At 45.1% G+C, this 20,648-nt stretch overlaps 1 long non-coding RNA gene across 1 annotated transcript; it reads right to left on the bottom strand.

Annotated features, from left to right (window-relative positions):
• Nucleotides 1–3,345: 3,345 nt before the first annotated feature.
• Nucleotides 3,346–12,499, bottom strand: LOC142658819 (uncharacterized). The gene is made up of 3 exons (XR_012850191.1): nucleotides 12,367–12,499; nucleotides 4,635–4,763; nucleotides 3,346–3,541 (listed from the first exon to the last, which is right to left on the bottom strand). It is a non-coding gene; the product is annotated as an uncharacterized LOC142658819 (long non-coding RNA).
• Nucleotides 12,500–20,648: the final 8,149 nt, after the last annotated feature.

The following is a 20,648-nucleotide window of genomic DNA, read 5'->3' as shown; positions in this document are numbered from 1 at the left end:
AGCAGAGCCGACACCAGCGCTCTGCTCGGGACTCCGGCTCTGGGGAAGCCCCAGACATCGCTGTTCATATGTGGACAGCGATGTCAGGTAATTCCACAGAGTCCAGGAGCAGAGCCGACACCAGCGCTCTGCTCCGCTCTGGGCAAGACCCTGACACACTGTCCATATATGGGCAGCGATGTCAGGGAATTCCACAGAGTCCCGGAGCTGAGCCTGTACTAGCGCTCTGCCGGGACTCCGGCTCTGGGGAAGCCCCAGACATCGCTGTTCATATGTGTACAGCGATGTCAGGGAATTCCAGAGTCTCAGAGCAGAGCCGATACTAGCGGCTCTGTGTCCCGCGGGCCGCAGATGACAGCCCCAGGGGCCGCAGATGACAGCCCCAGGGGCCGCATGCGGCCCGCGTGCTGAGACCCCTACTCTAGACGCAACCATACAGAGTGGGACTCCTGCGTTCAGTTGAGGTCCCTGGACTCGAGTTGACCACTCCGCTTCAAGTTCTTACTTAAAGAGGCTCTGTCACCACATTATAATTCTCTTTACTTTTCCGCGTTACCATCTGCTTAGGTATGTGATGATACATCAAGTCCTGCTTATATCATTGCACATCTAGACAGATTAGCAGGACTGTAGAAAAGCTAAGTGACAATCACTATTGAATAGTGGTCATATTGGATGTCACCCTGCTTTCTCAGAAATAGATATAAACAAGGAACAGTTAAACAAAGGCAATTTTAAAATATTTTGAAGCCCGCAAGTAGTCGTAAAGTTGCTGAATTACCGCGATGTGTGTGCAACCTCAATGTTGCCCCATGAAGAAAAGTTGTGGACGACTTATGACGATCTCAAGAATTATGACCATTTCAGAATTCTTGCACTTGTAGCGTGACTTCTTCACCATAGGGAAACATTGAGGTTGTGCATGCAACACGGTGATGCTGCAATTTTACCACAACTACTTGGTGACCAAAGTCCTATATTTATTGCCTTGTTTAACCCCTTCAGGACTGAGCCTGTTTTGGCCTTGCGGACGCAGCCGATTTTTTCAAATCTGACGTGTCACTTTATGTGGTAATAACTTGGGAATGCTTTTACCTATCCAAGCGATTCTGAGATTGTTTTTTCGTGACATATTGTACTTCATGTTAGTGGAAAAATTTGATCAATAAATTCAGTATTTGTTTGTGAAAAACACCAAACTTTAGAGAAAATGTGCAAAAATTAGCATTTTTCTCAATTTAAATGTATCTGCTTGTAAAACAGATAGTAATACCACATGTTAATTAGTTACTAATCAACATTTCCCATATGTCTACTTTATATTTGCATCGTTTTTTGAACATCCTTTTATTTTTCTAGGACTTTTACAAGGCTTAGAACTTTAGCAGCAATTTCTCACATTTTCAAGAAAATTTCCAAAACCTATTTTTATAGGTTCCAGTTCAGTTGTGAAGTGGTTTTGAGGGCCTTATATATTAGAAACCCACATAAGTCACCCAATTTTAAAAACTGCACCCCTCAAAGTTTTCAAAACAGCATTTAGAAAGTTTCTTAACCCTTTAGGTGTTTCACAGGAATTAAAGCGAAATATACAAATTTCTTTTTTTGTCTGAAAATCCATTTTAATCATTTTTTTTTTCTGTAACTCAAAAGGTTTTACCAGAGAAACGCAACTCAATATTTATTGCCCAGATACTGCAGTTTTTAGAAATATCCCACACGTGGCCCTAGTGTGGTAATGGACTGGAGCACCAGCCTCAGAAGCAAAGGCGCACCTAGAGGATTTTGGGGCTTCCTTTTTATTAGAATATATTTTAGGCACCATGTCAGGTTTGAAGAGGTCTTGTAGTGCCAAAACAGTGGAAACTCCCGCAAAAAGACACCATTTGGCAAACTACACCCCTCAAGGATTTTATCAAGGGGTATAGTGAGCATTTTAACCCCACAGGTATTTTGCTGAGTTTAGTGGAATTCATCCATAAAAATGAAAATCTAAATTTTTGCCAATAAAATTTAGAAATTATCAATTTTTACAAGGAATAAAGAAGAAAAAGCGCCCCAAGATTTGTAAAACAATTTCTCCTGATTACGGCAATAGCCTATATGTAGTAATAAATGGCTGTTTGGACAGACGGTAGGGCTCAGAAGCTAAGAAGATTTTATCTAGGGGTTTTGTGAGCATTTTGATCCCATAGGATTTTTGCTGAATTTAGTGTAATTAGGCCATGAAAACTTCTATTGTTGTTTATTCTTTTTTTTATGGCATTCACTGTGCAAGAATTATTACATTATATTTTCATAGTGCAGGCCGTTACGGACACTGTGATACCAATTATGCATAGTTTATATATTTTTTTCTAATAATAAAGAACTTTATAAGAGAAAAAGGGCGATTTTTTTTAATTTTATTATTTTGAAATTTAAATTTTGTCATTTTTTTTGTAATGTTTATTTTTAGTCCCACTAGGGACTTGCAGATCCAATTGTTGGATCGTTGTTATAATACCCTGCAATACTTATGTATTGCAGGGTATTATGCCTGTCAGTTTCGCACTAATCGCCTTCCATAGATGGCAGACCGGAAGCCTTTGTTACGCTTCCGGTTGCCATCGCAACAATCGCCCCCCTCAATCGCGTATCGGGGTGCCGATGTTATTATAACAACTTAAATGCGCCGGTCACCATTGACCTCTGCATTTAAGGGGTTAATCGGCAGGGATCACGTCTGTGATCCGACCCGACCCAATGTTTTCCCCCAGTACTAAGGCTGTTAGTAGCAGCCTGTACTGGGAGAGAAATTCCAGGCTGCGGGGAGCGCCTGTGTGCTCTGTTAGGAGCACACGTAGATTAATGGGCTGCAGGCACAAGGACCAGCTCTGCAGCCTGTTAATCTACATGGGGTGGTCGGGAAGGGGTTAAGGTAAAACATCTTCACTGTTTGTTTTTATTCTTCAATAATAATATATTGCTAGAGACTGATACTAGTCATGTGTGAAATTTCTGCTCTGTAATGTCTGAATACTTATTTGCATTCGAAAGTATAGAAACCAAAATCACAAGTGATATAAAGAGTAAAACATAGCTCATTATAGTGATGAATACTACAAATATTGCACGCAGGATGGAAGAGCATATGTCAAAAATAATGTAAACCAGGCCTGGGGTATAGAACAGAAACTTCCATATGCTGACTATGATAACTAGAGAGGATATGATGATAAGCCAGATTATATTACATGCTGACAGCACAAAGATCACGACGGACTCTAGAATATCATACAAGCCCCTAAAGACATGGGCAAGGAGAAATAATATTTCACTACACCCTATGAGGAAGCCTACCAAAGAAACCATCATTTGTTGAAGGCTCCGTCCAAGCTCCATGACCATAGACATGAAAGTGCTTGGCCATTTAAAGTACATCATCCAATGGGAATGGTCCTTTTGACTTGATTTGAGCTTTGAAAGTGGGGAACGGGATAAAGGTTGGGCAAAAAACATTGGTTGTCTGAATTTCTCCATCTGTTCCGACTCTGTAGTTCTGGTAATACAAAAAGAAATAACATTATAATAATAATAATATAATAATATAATAATAATAACAACATCTAATAAATAAAAGTTGTCTTTTTGTAACTATAGTAGTCAATGGGTACAAAGAATTTAGGGTAATGATTGTTTTGTGGATTTATATCAAGTATAGCCACGCATAACTCATTTGCCCCCAACCTATGACACATTAAAATGATTTAAGTGCTATGAAGGACAGCACAAAATACAATTGGTAGACACAAGTGGGAACTGTGTAATACTTTATTTCCCCTGCGGTAGCGCTAAAGGGAGATTAAAAAATATTATAATTTTTTTTTTACAATTTACTGCTGATCACTGGTGGTCCCAGCAGTGGGACAACCTGTGATCAGCTTATCATCAGGGACCCTTCCAACAAAAAGTGGACAAGTGCTTTTGGGAAAAGAAGGAATATGATGCATGGATCACATGTCTGATTTACTAGATCCATAAGAACTAGTTATCTACAATTCTAGTGAAATGCTAAGATTGTGTCCAAACCTCTAAACAACCAAAAATCTCAGTTCTGTTGTAAGACTGTGGGGGAGAACCCCAATCCATAATGTTGACTTTACGTTACTTCCTTTTGGCATGATGAAAAAAGAAATTACTTCTCCTGGCACTCCCATAGCGAGGCGTCCCCGGCTGGTCTGTGTTGAGCCGGCTCCCTCGGATAACGTTTTGTCCCATATGACTGCTACAGCCAATCACAGGCATGGACAAGGGACAAGACATCTCCCCAGGGGCTCAGTGGGAGAGCAGGGACGTGTGGCTATAGGAGTACCAGGGTAGGGGAGAATGGATTTTTTTTATTATTTTTTTTTTTTTTAAATACCCACATTACACCACGTTGGTGCATTTCATTTGACAAATGTGCCCCTGCGTATCTACAGGTATAACGTGTCAGAATCATGAAAAACGGAATACTGAAGTAATGTGAGGAAAGGTAGTGTGAGGAAAGGTAGTGGCGTGGAATTGGACTCTGGGAACTTTACCTCTGTAGTGTTATTACTGGATTTAAAAATAAATATTATTTTTTTTATATAATTATACATTAAACATACCCTATAGAAAATAGGTGATTATCCACAAAATGATGTCACTGATGCCAGAGAAAGAGTGCCATCGTCAGGTCTATGGTAAGTGCAGCGCAATCTTGGAACGTTGTATGGTCGATCAGATAATTATTGAGGCTGTAAAAAAATAATTTATCTCCATAATTACAAGAATAAATTCACTGAAAAATCGAAAAATTCACAATATATAGTGTAAAAATAAAGGCACTTCTAATATTTAAAAGGACATCAGTGTCATATATGTAATAGATATGGGTATAAAAAGACATTTCTTGCTCCTGGCATTTTGTCCAGTTGGGATTGTTTGCCTTCTCTTCCTTGTAAAGTCTATGGGCCTCATGCATAAAACTATTGCAATCAATAGAATTGTAATTTTAAAATAAGCTAAGGGAAGATGAATGCTGAAATGTAATTGGTCGCTATGGGCAATATGGACCCTCTTTTTAGAACAGTTTTTATACACGTGGCTCTAAAAAAATTTTTTTACTAATAACGTTTATGTAGTGATTACATATTCCATTGGCATTGGTCCCTTCCCTCTTTTCCCGGTGTAAACAGAGCCTAAGATAAATGAATAAAGCTATATATAACGCTGGCAGCGGGTCCCACTCCTTCTGGTGGTCCTCGCCGCTGGGTCTCAAACCTTGTCCAGCGGCATGTCTCTCTTCCAGGCTGCAAGCATCTTACTGTGCTCCCTGTCTGCACTTTCCCGGTGGCCTACTAATCCCTGCTGCTCTCCAGGACTATATCATAGTTATATCACTATGTGCAGCTACATACACAAACCCTAACCCTAACCCTAACATTATCAGTGTCCTGATAATGAATACACATGACCATCCAGCCTGGACGTCATGTGTACTCAGTATCCTGACACTTCTGAATCTTTTTTGTGAGATTCCGGCAAGTGAAACCAAATCTCGCGAGATTACGGAGCTAAACGAGATTTCGTTTCACTTGCCGGAATCTCACAGAAAAGATTCAGAAGTATCAGGATTCTGAGTACACATGACGTCCAGGCTGGATGGTCAAGAAGAGGCCGTACTGAAAGAAGAAAAAAGGAATAAGGGAAGGCCTCCATGACTAAAATAGATGGGAGGGACACAGAGTTGGCTGGCCTATGAGAGGAAAGGGGGGGGGGACAGCAGGAGGGCTTGAGTGAGAAGGGGTGGGGATTGAAGGGGATGTACCTGTTTCCTGTTTGTGCTCTCCCTCTCTTCGCCAGGACACAGAAGCAGGAACATGTTTGTTACCCCTGCTGCGTCTGATGAGGAGGCTATGGAGCTGTTGCGGGCCGCGGCAGCCTCTCAGGGTCCTGGATGGCTCGGAGCACGAGTAGCGACGCTGCTGCAGGGACAATCGGGCGCTCCGGTCCAGGAGCGAGCAGAGTCGGCTGGAGCAAGCGGGGAGCGCTCTGTCATGCCGGTGGTCGCGGGGCTGCTGGAGCAGGCCGAGGTACAGGACCGGCGTACAAGGGGGTCGGGCAGGAGAAGAGGAGAGCCCGTTTCCCCCATGACTCAGGCCAGGGCTGGCACTCCCGGCGTGACGCGCAGCACGAGGCGCTCGCGCCCGCCCGCAAGGCTGAGTCCTGAAGACATCCCGCGGGCGCGGCGGCGCAAGAGGAGCCCATCAGTGGACCCTGCAGGCCAGACCCCAGGGCGGCCTGCCGCTGCTCTTTCGTCTGGTCCTGGGAGGAATCCCAAAACGCGGCAGCGCCTGGCGGCAGCGGCGAGGAGGACGCGGCCTTCACTTCCGGTCACATCCTCTCCTTCTTCAGCACGTGGCGGAAGGGCAACGGCGACCCTGCATGGTGATGTGCCAGCCAGAGGGTCGGCTCATGGTGTCGTCGAGGTGGAAACGACCAGAGGTCGCAGGATGAGGTCGGTGGTTGGAGTGCCAGGGACGGAACAGCTTGGAGCTGGTTCAGCGGGACGGATGAGGCATGAACTGGACCTCGGCCAATTGGATGATGCGATGTCACCCCCCCTTTACTCAGACGAAAATCGGAATTCCCCGTGCACACATTGCGAATGCGGACAGCGCCAGAGGGAGTCCGGAGCATTGGAGGACGGTGAGCGGCGGGCCTCTCCACGTGGACATGGGGGTCCGGCTGACGGGTTCACAGCCCCTGGGCAGCCTGGTGAGTTGACACCTACGTTACCATTTCCAGCTTTATTGATGTCGGGTATCGGTGTAGAGGGTGTCGAGGCGGTGGGCGTCGCGGCGGAGTCGGGGGTCCCGTCGCTACAGGCGGGTGCGGGGGATAGTTTGGCGGAGTTAGTGGGATGTTTAAAAGTGTTAGTGGGGCGGCTAGGTGGTTCCCCTTCCCAAGAATCGTTAGGTGTGGCGCCGGCCGCGGTGTGGGGGGGCAGTGTTGGAAGCGCTCCGGTTCGTCAAAACGGTGGGGGGTTGAATGCCGGGGCAGCGGTGGCAGTGGCGGCGGCGGTTCAAACAGACTCGCCAAAGGAGGTTGATAGGGTGCGTCTTGATGATCGTGCGCGCGGGGAGGTTTATGTTTGTTATGAGGGCCCGTTAGGGGCGCATTTAAAGCAGGAGGTAAAGGAAAGGATTTGGAAGGACGAGTATGTGGAGATTTTTTCCTTGCTTCCGCTGGAGAAGTTTAATTTAGATAAGGTGAAGCGGGATGAAACAAAAAAGGATGAGGAAGAAAAGAGACGGTACAGGTTGATTCCAAAAACGTTCGTCAATTGGATGCAGGCTTTTGCAATTTTGGCGAGCGTTATTGGGGAAAAGGCGCCAGATAATTGTTCCGGCTTGTTTTGTTATTTGGATGCGGTGGGGGAGGCGCATCGGGTTTATGGGGGCCAGGCCTGGCTTCGTTACGATGAGCAGTTTCGGCAGAGGAAAGCGGTGCGGCCGAATATACGGTGGGACCATAAGGACATAGCCTTATGGTTGAAAGTGACGGCACTTTATAAGCAGGGGCAGTCCTTTCCCGGGAGCGGGAATGCAGCAGGAACTTCCGGCGGGGGTAGTCAGGCCTCAGGTTCAAAATTTGGGACGTGTTGGCAGTTCAATGAGGGGCAGTGCAAATTTGGAGCGACGTGTAAATTCAAGCATGCGTGTTCACATTGCAGCGGGCAGTCACATGGAGCGTCTAAATGTTTTAAGAAGGGTAAACGACAAGGGGGAGCCAGCGGTGCGTCTGGTTATGGGGGAGACTCCGGTGAAACTCATAAAGATGGCCCCCTTTCTAAGTAGGTACCCCAATAAGGAGGGGGCGCGGTTGATTAGTTTAGGTTTTGGTTACGGTTTCGTTATTCCGCCCCCTTTGCATGAGGTCCCTTTCACGCAGCGCAACCTTAAGTCGGCATATCAGCATGCGGGGGTAGTCTCGGAAAAAATCCGGAAGGAGATTGATCTGGGCAGAATGGCGGGCCCCTTTAGCACGATCCCAGTTCCAGGTTTGGTGGTGTCACCGTTAGGGGTGGTTCCAAAACGAGAAGGTAACAAATTCCGGCTTATTCAGCATTTGTCCTTCCCGAAGGGGGCGTCGGTTAACGATGGCATTGACCAGGATCTCTGTTCTGTGGTCTACACGTCGTTTGATGCGGCGGTAGCGTTGGTACGTGGTTACGGAAGAGGGGCTCTGATGGCAAAAACTGATATTCAAGCGGCGTTTCGTTTGTTGCCGGTTCATCCGGACAGCCAGAGGTTGTTGGGATGTTATTGGGAAGGGGATTATTACATTGATCGATGCCTTCCCATGGGTTGTTCGTTGTCGTGCGCGTACTTTGAGGTGTTTAGTTCTTTTTTGGAATGGGTAGTCAGGGAGGTCGCGGGGGTGGAATCAGTTATTCACTATCTCGACGATTTCTTGTGCGTTGGCCCGTCGTGTTCGGGGGTTTGCGCAAATTTGTTGGAGACGGTCAATTGGGTGTCAAGGGAGTTCGGTGTACCCTTGGCGGTGGAAAAAACTGAGGGTCCGGTGACGACCATTTGTTTTTTGGGAATTACTATCGACTCCGTAGCAATGGAGTGCAGATTGCCGGAGGATAAGTTGGGGGATTTGCAGTTGGTAGTGGAGCGAGCGTGTCGGATTAGGAAAATTACGCTACGTGAATTGCAGTCTTTATTGGGGAAGTTGAATTTTGCTTGCCGCATCATGCCGATGGGCAGGGTTTTTTGTCGGCGGTTGGCAGCGGCGACGGCGGGGGTTCGGGAACCCCATCATTTCATTCGTCTGGCTGCAGAGCACAGGGAAGATTTACAGGTCTGGCTCCATTTTCTGGCACAGTATAATGGGCGCTCTCTTTGGATGTCCCGGGCGTTAGATAGCTTCGATTTGGAATTGTTCACTGACGCGTCTGGGGCGGTGGGGTTCGGGGCGTTCTTTAAAGGTCAATGGTGCGCGGGAAAATGGCCGGTTGCATGGGTGGAGGCGGGACTGACGCGTAACTTGGCCCTACTCGAACTGTTTCCCATCGTGGTGGCGGTCACCATTTGGGGAGACAGGTTCCGGGACAAAAAAGTGCGTTTTCATTGCGACAATTTGGGGGTGGTGATGGCTATAAATAATACTTCGGCGTCGTCCCCTCCAGTGGTTCGCTTGTTGCGTCAGTTGGTGCTTTCCTGTTTGAGTTTAAATGCATGGGTGGTGGCGGTGCATGTTCCCGGGGTAGAGAATTGTATTGCTGACGCGCTTTCTCGCTCGCAGTGGGATCGTTTCCGGCAGCTGGTCCCGGACGCGGAGTTAACAGGGGTGGACTGTCCCAGTCATCTGTGGGAGCTGGTATCCAGGCGGCAGGTGCATTGATTAAACGTTCACTGGCCAGTGCGACGTGGTCGTCGTATGCGGCTGGATGGAGGCAATGGGAGGAGTGGGTGAGATCTTTGGGGGATGTGTGCTCGGATGATGATAGGATGGTGGCCTTGCTGTTTTGGTTGGGGGATGCGTTCGCCCGGGGTTGCACGGTCGCTAAGGTTAATCGCTTCGTGGCGGCCATTGCTTTCGGTTGTAAGTTACGGGGGTTGGCAGATATCACGAAGCGGTTTTTGGTGGGCCAGGCATTGAAAGGGCTGAGACGGGGTGTAGTGGTGAGGGATAAGAGGCGTCCCGTGTCATTTCAATTGTTGTGTTCCCTGGAGGTGGTGGTGCGGCAGGTGTGTCGTTCAGAGTATGAGAGCAAGCTTTTCCGGTTGGCTTTTGCGTTAGCCTTTTTTGGAGCTTTTCGGGTAGGGGAATTGGTTTCCCCCAGTTCGGTGAGAGCGGGGGGCTTGTTGCAGGATAATGTCGATTTGTATGAAGACAGGGTGGAGATAGTATTGCGAAGGTCCAAAACTGACCAAGGAGGGGCAGGACGTCGAGTGGTTTTGCTGGCGGTCCCAAAGAATCCGGTTTGTCCAGTGTTGTGTGTCAAGGAGTACTTGGCGGGTTTAGATCTCTCAGACGGGCCGTTGCTGCGGCACGAGGATGGCTCGTTTCTGTCGCGGTATCAGTTTATTTCGGTTTTCAGAAAGTGTCTGGTGGCTAGCGGGGTGCAGGCAGAGCAATACTCGTCTCATTCTTTCCGTATAGGGGCAGCGACGGAGGCGGTGAGATGGGGTTTAGATGATGCAGGCGTGCAGCGGATAGGGCGTTGGGAGTCGGCGCGTTTCCGTTCTTATGTGCGCTTGAACATGTTGTGATATATTGATGTATAGCATGTTCCGGGTGCGTGCGTTTCCGCCTGAGTATTAATGGTACGCGGCAGCAAGAGGTGGTGCGTGTATGTTCTTCATTTGTTTTGCAGGCCGTGACTCATGCATGGTGTGGATTATGGGACATTCTTTTGTGTACTGGGGTGCCCTTCGCGCGGATGTACGGCCGGACGGTCGACAGCTCAGGATTCCGCGGGACGCGGCGGGTGTGAGGTGGATGGGTATACGGGGAATGACATGGAACAGGGTATTGCCCGAGTTTCACAATTTTGTACTGCTTGACAGGGCGCCGGAGGTACTGGTGTTGCATGTGGGAGGCAGCGATTTGGGTATACGCCCTTTCCGGGAGTTGGTACGGGACGTCAAGCATGATTTGCTCTGCTTATGGGCAACTTATCCTAAATTGGTGACGGTGTGGTCTGAGATGGTCCCTAGGAAGAACTGGCGGATGGCCCGTTCTGTGGGAAAAATTAACAAGGCTCGCATTAAGGCTAATAGGGCCATATCGAGCTTCGTGACGCGTAATGGTGGGGTTGCGGTGCGCCACTGGGATCTGGAGGCTGGGACAGGCAGCTACTGGAGAGAGGACGGTGTGCACCTCAATGAGGTGGGGATGGATATGTGGAGTCTGGCTTTGACCGATGGAATTGAGCGAGTGGTGGGAGTGTGGAGGAGCCCGCAGGCGTGAGGTGGTCAAGGCCTGTTTCGCTTTGGCGGGGGGGAGTCCTTGAAGTAGGTCGTAAAAAGTGGTGGGGGGGAATGCATCACGGGATGCACCCCCAATTTGTCGGCTTCTTAGGGTGTTACCCCTTTTGAAAGCTGGGTTATATATATTTATATATATATGGTGGTCATCTGCAAAAAGGTAATTTGGTGCTCCTGGGCCGGGTTACGGCTGGGGGTAAGGTATTTGTGGGCAGATGGCCAAAATTAAGTATCGGTGGCTTCAAGGACTTGCCCCTGTCATTCTGGTTGGTTTATAATGTTATGACCCTGATAGGGTCGCAGTGGGTTATTTGTTGTTATGATGTATCCCCTTTTTTGGGGATTCAAAAATTATGGTATATAAAGTTATTGTTATTTAAATAATAAACGGCTGCTGTGGCCATTAAAATCCAACTCTGTTTCAGTGTCTGCTTTGGGAGGGTAGATTTACATAAGGGGAGAAGCGACTCGACTTATTTGAGTCATGTGTATTCATTATCAGGACACTAGTAATGTTAGGGTTTGTGTATGAGGCTGCACATAGTGATATAACTATATCGCTAGTGCAGTGTAAATGAATGGAGAGGAGTGCATGATGCTGATTGGTCAGCGTCATGCACTCCTCTGTACAACGCCCACTTGGTCGAAAGTAAAAGTACGCCCACTTGGGCATTAAGAAAGCTCATTAGCATAAACCAAAATTGCTCCTAACGTTGTTAAAAAAGATCGTTTTTTTAAATAAAAAGCATTACTGTCACCTACATTACAGCGCCGATCTCCTTATGTAGGAGACAGGGCACTTATAATGTGGTGACAGAGCCTCTTTAAGGCTTGGATGGATGGATTCTTGATGAATGTTAAGCTCTCTAGTATTTTATTAGATACCATGACAAATTTCTTTGGATCTGGCAAGCTTGGAATGGCTACACCCATTCGTACTTATCACCATCTGATATCGCCCAGGCCCAGTGTGGTTATCTGACATGTTCTGTTTTCCATATACTCGCTCGCTTGGTCTAGTCAGGTTATTTTGTCTTCACCGCAAATCTGAACAAGTCCCACGGGATCTTTTTGCTTCGCCCATTGGTCTCAGCGTCCATGACCTCCATCACCCGCTGTCTCTTGATACCTGCTCATTATACTGATTGCTTTATTATATCCTCATGTATAATGTTTGTGATATTTGACTGCAGTATTTTATTATTGAACTGGTGTGATAATCTGAAACGTTTTACTATTCTACACTTTATATATTATTATTTTTTTTTTAACTGAAAAATAGAAATATATAACAAGATAATCTCAATATAAACATTTTGAAATAGAAAAATCGTATGAAGCAAATCTTTCTTACCCAGAACTAATTGTGTCGATGCCAAATCCCACAAGCCGCGTCCGCTTTCCTATTCTTGAATTGAACAATTCTGTAATGCCAGCTGTAGTAGGGCTCTGTGATGTCGGGAACTGGGCAGATCCTCAGTGCTGGAGCCTGGAAAGAGAAATGAAACAGAAAGTGAATAAACTGTGTTTGCAGCCTCAGGACTTGTCAGTCCGGTCCTTCAAGTAATTTTATTTTAAATCCCTATTCTCTCCCTGCAGACATTTTAAGCACGAACCATCCCTGAGTCAATCCCTACATATACTTACATATATACATTTATATGCGCCAGGTTAGAGAGGTTGTAAGGGGGATAACAAAAAAGGGTTTGGTTTTTTTTCCTCCAGAAACAACCCCACTCTTGTCCCTAGGCTGTGTTTGGTAATGCAACTCATTCCCATTGAAGTGTACGGAACTGTGCTGCAGTACCATTCACAGCCTATGAACAAGAGTGGCGCTGTTTCTGAAAAAAAAAAGGAAACCCATTTTTTAACTGCAGTTAACCATTTTAAAAGGAAATCCAGTTTAGTTAGACACAAATTGTGATTGGCAACCTGAACATTCTCCTCCCGACCTTATTGGCACTGCTCAGCTTTTTCCACGCGTCACAAAATTCAACATAGGACCTGTATTCTGTGTTAGATTACCTAAACTACAGAAAAGAGACCCAGACAAAAACATTCGAAAAAAAGGGACTGCTTTTTTTGTGCCCAGAAACACCACTGTCCACCATTCGTCTATAGGCAACATATGGTATTGCAATTTAGGCAAAATTCACTTGAATGGAGATGAGCTGCAATACCGGACATCACCCATGGACAAAAGTAGCGCTGTTTCTAGGAACAAAAAAAGTAGAACCTTTCTTCTAATCTCAGACCTTTTTAGAGAAGGTTCCAAGCAAAATGTAAAAAGAGCCATATTCAGTGAAATATTTTTAATCCGACATAATAATCTATGAAGTGTTATAATCCAGAGCTGAGCTGTAACAATTTAGAATTTCACAAAACCAGAAAACTGAGCAGAAACATGTCGGGGGAATTAACACTTAGGCTGGGTTCACACGAGCACATTAACGTCCGATGTACGATGCTAGGAGTCCCTGCCTCTCTGCAGGACAACTGTCCTGTACTGTAATCATGTTTTCAGTACGGGACAGTAGTTCCACGGAGAGGCAAGGGACTCCTAGCGTCGTACATAAGTATGATGCTAGGAGCCCGGCTCCCTGCACTGAGTTCGGTCCGGGACTTCCGGCCGATATACGTCCGTCCATTACAGACGTTAATGTGCTCGTGTGAACCCAGCCTTAAAATTGTCATTCTTACTTGTTTTTTGGGACTGGTTTCCCTACATATTGCACTACTTTTGAATTTGAATCTGGATATTGTGCTGTTATTTGCCATTGGATGTTATATTTCCTCTTTTCTTTTTTTTTTTGCTGTTTGGGAGAATACCTCCTATCTTTGATTTTATGCACTTGTATCTTTATACGCCTTGAAGTTATTGCACTGCATGCAAAATGTGAAATATCGTATGATGTCTTTTTTGCTATTTTGTATTCTACCCTTAAGGTACATTTACACGAACGTGGCCAACTGGCGTTCTTCTCGCCAAACGTGCACCCATGTGGGACGCATTATCACGCATCCCCCATAGACTAGAGTCTATGGAGGGATGCATGAAGCGCAAAAAAATGGGACATGTCTTTTTTTTTTTCACGGATCTTCACACGCTGCGTTGAAACAACAGTCGTGTGAACGGCCCCATTGAAATACGCAAGTCCGTTGTTTTAACGGCCGTCACACGAACGTGATATACCCTCGTCTGAATGAGCCCTTACAAGTAAACTTTATATACTCTTCTGTTACAGTCTGATAATCCAAAACATTTGTTAATTCAGCACCTATCTGGTCCTTTTGACCCATGAAGATGATCCCTTTTTAAAAAAATTAAAAAAAAGTGTAGCTTGACATTTTGGTTAAACAAATGGCTATCCATGTAATGCATGGACGTCCCAGGTCTGCCAGAGTGGCATCCCCTCTTATAGAGCGACTCTCCGTTCAGGCTTATAGAGGCGATTGCCGAGAAGGGGACCCCTCCACGACATCCATATGTCCTAATAAAGCATATGGACAGGGCTTGTCCTGATAGGAAAACCCTTTTAAGGGGTTGTACAAAATTAGAAAAACATGGATTTCTTCCTGAAATAGCGCCACACTTCTGGACACTTGAATGTGGCTGAGCTGTAATACTAATCACAGCCCATACACAATGGTGGCGTTTTAGGGGGCCCTTTTATCTAACACCAGATAACCATTCTAACTTTTGTGCCAGTTTGATGGTACTGCTCCATTATAGCAATTTAATGCCTCATTCTGATGACTGGGCACATTTTGGTCCAGAATTCAGAACCGTATTGTGGCCCGCAAATTTCTGTTTGGGGCGCCATATCATAGAATGAGTTTTTGCCTAGAAGCACTAAAAAAAATTGCAGCTAGAGGAAACATAATGGAGAATATTATTTTTTTTTACGCAAAGTATAAAAAAAATAATCTTTGTATGTGGAAGTATGCGTGGCCCTATTGAAAACGACTAGCACCGTATTCATGATCTGTGTGATACGTATTGACAAGAGGGGTTGTACAAGATTAGAAAACATGGCTGCTTTCTTTCAAAAAGCACCTCAGCCCTATTCACTTCAATAAATCAGAACTGCAATACCACACACAATCTGTGGACCGATGTGGCGCTGTTTCTAGAAGAAAACAGCTATGTTTTTCTAATCCTGTACAACCCCTTTAGGGTATGTTCACACGGCCTATTTACGGACGTAAATCGGGCGTTTTTGCCCCGAATTACGCCCGAAAATAGCGCCTCAATAGCGCTGACAAACATCTGCCCATTGAAAGCAATGGGCAGACGTTTGTCTGTTCACACGAGGCGTATATTTACGCGCCGCTGTCAAATGACGGCGCGTAAATTGACGCCCGCGTAGAAGAAGTGACCTGTCACTTCTTTGGCCGTAATTGGAGCCGCTATTCATTGACTCCAATGAATAGCAGCGCTAATTACGGCCGTAATTGACGCGGCGTTCAAGCGCCTGCACATGCCGGTACGGCTGAAATTACGGGGATGTTTTCAGGCTGAAACATCCCCGTAATTTCAGCCGTTACGGACCCCCGCCGTGTGAACATACCCTTAGACTGTAAGCTTCTATGTGCAGGATCTCTCGTGTGTTTAATTTGTGTTTTAAATATCTATGACATTTTATACTTGTAAATGCAAAATGTGCTGCTGCTATATATTATAATCGCATACGGATGAGGGGGGGGGGGTGTTCTGACGGAGGGGGCTTAAAGAGGTTTTCCAGCTTCTGGCAACTGATGACCTATCCACCGGATAGGTCATCAGTACATGATCTGTGGGAGTCCGACACCCGAGCCCCGCACAGAACAGCTGGTCCGATTCCTCTGAGCACCGGACGTATGAGCCGGAAGCAGTTGGCTCCGGCCACGGAATAGGAGCGGACCTGCAGTTCGGCAGCACGGCCGCTATGCTATGTACGGAGCTAACTGCTTCGGGCTCCGTACATAGCATTATGTGCCACAACATCCGATGCCCGCAGGCCACCGGAACGGCTTATCAGTGCGGGGTCCGGGTGTCGGACCAGCACCGATGACATACTGATGACCTACCCAGTTGTCAGAAGGTGGACAACCCCTTTAAATGCTGGGGATTCTATTAACCGCAGCATCTAAGTGGTAAAACGGCTGCTATAGAAGTTATCTTTGAAATAAAAAAATTTTTTATTTTTTTTTAACTGTTTTTTACATTTTTTTAAGCCTTCCTAACGAACAAGAAGAAGCAATCGTTTGATCACTGGTAGCATACACTGCAATACTAATATATTTCAGTGTATTGTATTTTTCTCTTCATTAGTTATTTTCTTAAATCATAAAAAAAAACAAGCAGTTTTAAAAAGTTGTATCATTCACAAAGGTGCAACAACTGGTAGGAGTATCACAGTATATAAACCGCTAAGGCCTCATGCACACGGCCGTGCCCGTAATCACGGCCCGCGATTGTGGGCACAGCCAACCATCGATGGCCACGGGCCGCAGCCCACATTTTCGGCCCGTTCACCCATACAGAGAACATATGGGAGCATGGCCCGTAAAATACGAAAAATAGGACATGCTCCATAATTCCTGGCACAGTTCTACGGCACGGACACCTATCAGTAGCAATGCGGAAAGGTGTCCGCGGACCGTATTATGATTAGAGATTTTTTTTTAAGGTCGTGTGCATGTGGCCTAATTGGTAGGAAACATTAGTAATAATATCTATACACATTCAAGTAATGACATGTTGAAGTAATAGTATAAACTAAGTAAGGCTTATGCATAAACTAAAGCACAAAATAATAATAAAAAAAAAAAAAGGGGCGGTAGTTTTTTTTTTACCGGGTATTATTACGCTTAAAAGGAGCACCAAGATGGCAGACATGCCCCACCCTCTTTCTAACAGCTTAGGCCCCATGAAGACGACCGTATTTTCATCTGTCCGTAAATACGGATCCGTAGTTATACGTATATACGGAACGGTATCCGCAAATACGGTCTGTAATGCATCCGTGTTTGATCCGTGTAGGATACGTAAAAAAAAAGGAGGGAGGCTGCAAAGGTAGCCAACATGTTGCATAGCAACACTTCCGTAAATATGGACGGTTTACAGATGCACATCCGTAGCCGTCCGTATTTACGAAAGCGCCCATAGTCTTCTATGGGGGAGTCTGTGCTGTAATTACGGACAAGAATAGGACAGGTTCTATAATTATTTTTCAGCACAGACACCAATCCGTAAAAATACAGAATGGTGCCCGTGGCCAATAGAAATTAATGGGTCCGTAATTACGGATCAAAAATACGGTCGTGTGCTTTAGATGCTTAGATACGTGTGCACATTGATGTAAATGGTGATACAGGTCCATACAATGTCCCTATGGAAACATTGAACTTGATAAGACATCAGAACAGGGAGTGTTGTCATGACCTCTGGCTTTGGTCCTGTAAAGCCAGGTACTGAGAGATCTACTCTACCGGATGAACAGCTCCTACTCTAACCTACTGTCTCCTTCCCCGGTGGATTGTAAGTCTCGGTAGGCAGGGCCCTCTGTCCTCGTGTTTATTGTACTTGTTTTTAATGTCTCATTTCATGTACTTGAATCCCTTTTTCATATGTACAGCGCCCTGGCATTTATGGTGCTTTAAAATAAGATAATGATAATTGATCCATAGGTAAACAGATATATATATATATATATATATATATATATAAATAAAAAGTCTCCCTCTCTACAGCTGGTCCTTGAGAACGGAGCCCTCTTATATGAACTCCTCCAGAAGAGGGAGCTACAGTACATGCTCTAAATGACAATGAAATTAGATCTTTTTTTTTACAGGTCACAAAACTGGCAGGAAAACGAGGGGTCTATCTCCCTTCCCCTATTGAAAGAACATGCCTGTTTGGCCGAGTCAAATATGCATGTTTAAAGAGGACATGTAACCTGTCCTGACATGTCTGATTTAGTAAATACTTGTATTCCCCATGAAATAACAATTCTGGAGCATTTCCTCTTAGAACCCTGCATTGTGTCGTTCCTCGTTTATTCCTCCTAGAAATGTATGAATTGACAATTGGGTGTTATCATTCCTCTTGCACAAGGGGTGTGTCCATACACAGTCTGACTATGTCAGCACTGATTGGACAGTGTCAGACTGTCAATTTATTCATATAATTGTAGGAGGAATAACAGAGGAATGGTACAATGTAGAGTTCTAAGTAGAGATGCTCTAGAATTGTTAATTTCTGGGGAACACAAGAGAATACAATACAAGAGAGCCAATAGGTCATCTTTAAAGGGGTTGTCCTACGGAGAATATTGTTTATAGTTAAATCCAGCCCAAATGATGAACATTTTTTATTTGCACCTATAACAAAAAATGCTTATATCGCCAGATAGTCCAGAAATGTTAGAATAGCGCCACCTGCTGTTTCTATTCAATAGTCTTTTCTCTGTCTACCTCAATAAAGGTACCAAGGTGGACACGCATGCTCAGTGTGGCTTCTCTCTCTGCTGCATTAGGGATCCCTAGGGTGGTGAGTGGGCTGCCTCTGAAGCTGCAGGGTATTCTCTGCATGTCAGAGGGGATGCTAAGCAAGCACAATTGTAGTACCACTGACTCACTCTCTGGTCCTTTGCTCAGCATCTCCTCTGACATGCAGAGAAGACGCTGCAGCTTTAGAGGCAGCCCACTCACCACCCCAGGGATCCCTACTGCAGCAGAGAGAGAAGCCATACGGAGCATGCATGTCCACCTTGGTACCTTTACTGAGGTGGACAGAGAAGACTATTGAATAGAAGCAGCAGGTGGCGCTCTGCTAACATTATTCCTGGCATATATGGTGATAAGCATTTTTGTTATAAATGTAAATACAAAAAGGTTTATAATTTCGGGCTGGATTAAAACTATAAACAATAGTCTTTGTGGGACAACAAAGTCAAGGTCAATAACTATGACCTCTATAGACATTTTGGTTTTATTCAAGGCCTGACTTAGACAAAGAAGAACACATTGCTAAATGCTATACAAAAGTCAACACAGCTAAGCATTAAAACATATTAAAAATATCCCCAAAAGAACTGTAAGGCTGGGAAGTTAAAATAATTCTGCACATTTTTTTAATGTAAATTTTTGTGAAAAAAATGGGAGAAGGGGTAAAACAGAGTCCAGAAGGCGGCAATATTGGAGAAAAAGGGAAAGGAAGGTGAAATAGAAAGCAGAAAATATGCTGTGGAGAAGAGGTCAAGTCCTTCATGCGCATTATCTAATTAATCCTGAAAAACCAAAGGCTCATAGATGGCGGCTCAAGATTTTCACAATATATATGCCCGGGCAGCAGACACAAGATCCTCTAGGGAGACTTTTTTCTCTTAAGGAACATACTGCTACAGTGAAGGAGACACTGCGTGAGTCCAAGTGAACCCTAGTATCTGTCAGCTTAACTGTATCCCAGTAAGGCGTTAACACAGGACATGTCAGACTATGTGGAGAAATTAGCTATTTGCCTTAATGCCTCACCAACATACGAGTGGCACAGAAGAGACCAATTGTCAGTATTCGTACCAACACGTTAGAAGTTTGTTTCCAGTCTTTTCTTTGACCAGATTAAATGGACACTAACAACTCATTCTAATCTTGGAGTATTCCTCATATAAAACAACTTTGGAATTTATTTACTGTTAAAATAGAATTGTTTTATCCATGCCAATTCTGTGTGAAGTTACTTCCACTAGGTGTCTCCCTTCCTGTAATTGGCTGTCCACCTCTTGTTGTCAAGCAAAGTCCATCCTTAGTTACAGAGCAGAGGAGATGGACTGCAGGAAGTGGGAGTGTGTTACTACACTGCCTGCCTATACAAGTCCATTAAGAGGGGAAGGGGTAGCAGAGTAAGAGAAACACAGATGCTGCTGACCATGGAAGTGTATGGAGAGGAGAGAGGGAGCAGAGAGACACATACATGCTGCCCATAGAAGTCTATGGAGAGGGGAGCATGAGCAGAGTGAGAAAGACACACACAAACGTGTTGCAGCTTCCTAGTAAGTGTTACGGTCTCACCCCAGAGCTAGATTCTCTACTACACTGCTCCTTAAGCTGTATAATCTCCTCTGCGATGCTTAGACACATTTTATATATATATATATATATATATATATATATATATATATATATATATATAAACTGAGCAGCACTGCAAAGATTCAAGTGAAAAAATAAGGCTACTTTATTGCCCTGTGGTTGCCCAGGGCTTGCACCCACACTCGGCCGGTGCTGCTGGACTTTTGTATATATGAATTAGAGAAAGAGCCTGCAGACGGAAAAATTGCTAAATAATGCAGAATACAAGTCATGTAATGGCTACAAATAGTGTTAATCCTCATGTACACACATGACTGCTTATTCTGAAGTCATCTGAAATGTTAGGTGCGCTTTAAAGTAGCAAGTACCGGCATATTGCTAGTATATATTGCCACATGCTGATCGTGGGGTTCCAACCACTGGGACCCCCACTGATCACGAGAACAGAGGCCCCTTCTGTGTTTTCTCCGCTAGGCACTGCTCCTGCCCAGGCGTTGTGCTGAGAACTACTATTCAGTCTCATTGAAGTGAATGGGGCTAATTGCAGAACCCGCACAGCAC

Source organism: Rhinoderma darwinii, chromosome 8 (genome assembly GCF_050947455.1).
Source record: "Rhinoderma darwinii isolate aRhiDar2 chromosome 8, aRhiDar2.hap1, whole genome shotgun sequence".
NCBI classification, from domain to species: domain Eukaryota; kingdom Metazoa; phylum Chordata; class Amphibia; order Anura; family Rhinodermatidae; genus Rhinoderma; species Rhinoderma darwinii.
Note: the sequence above shows the minus strand (reverse complement) of the source record. Positions and strands in the feature narration are given on the sequence as shown.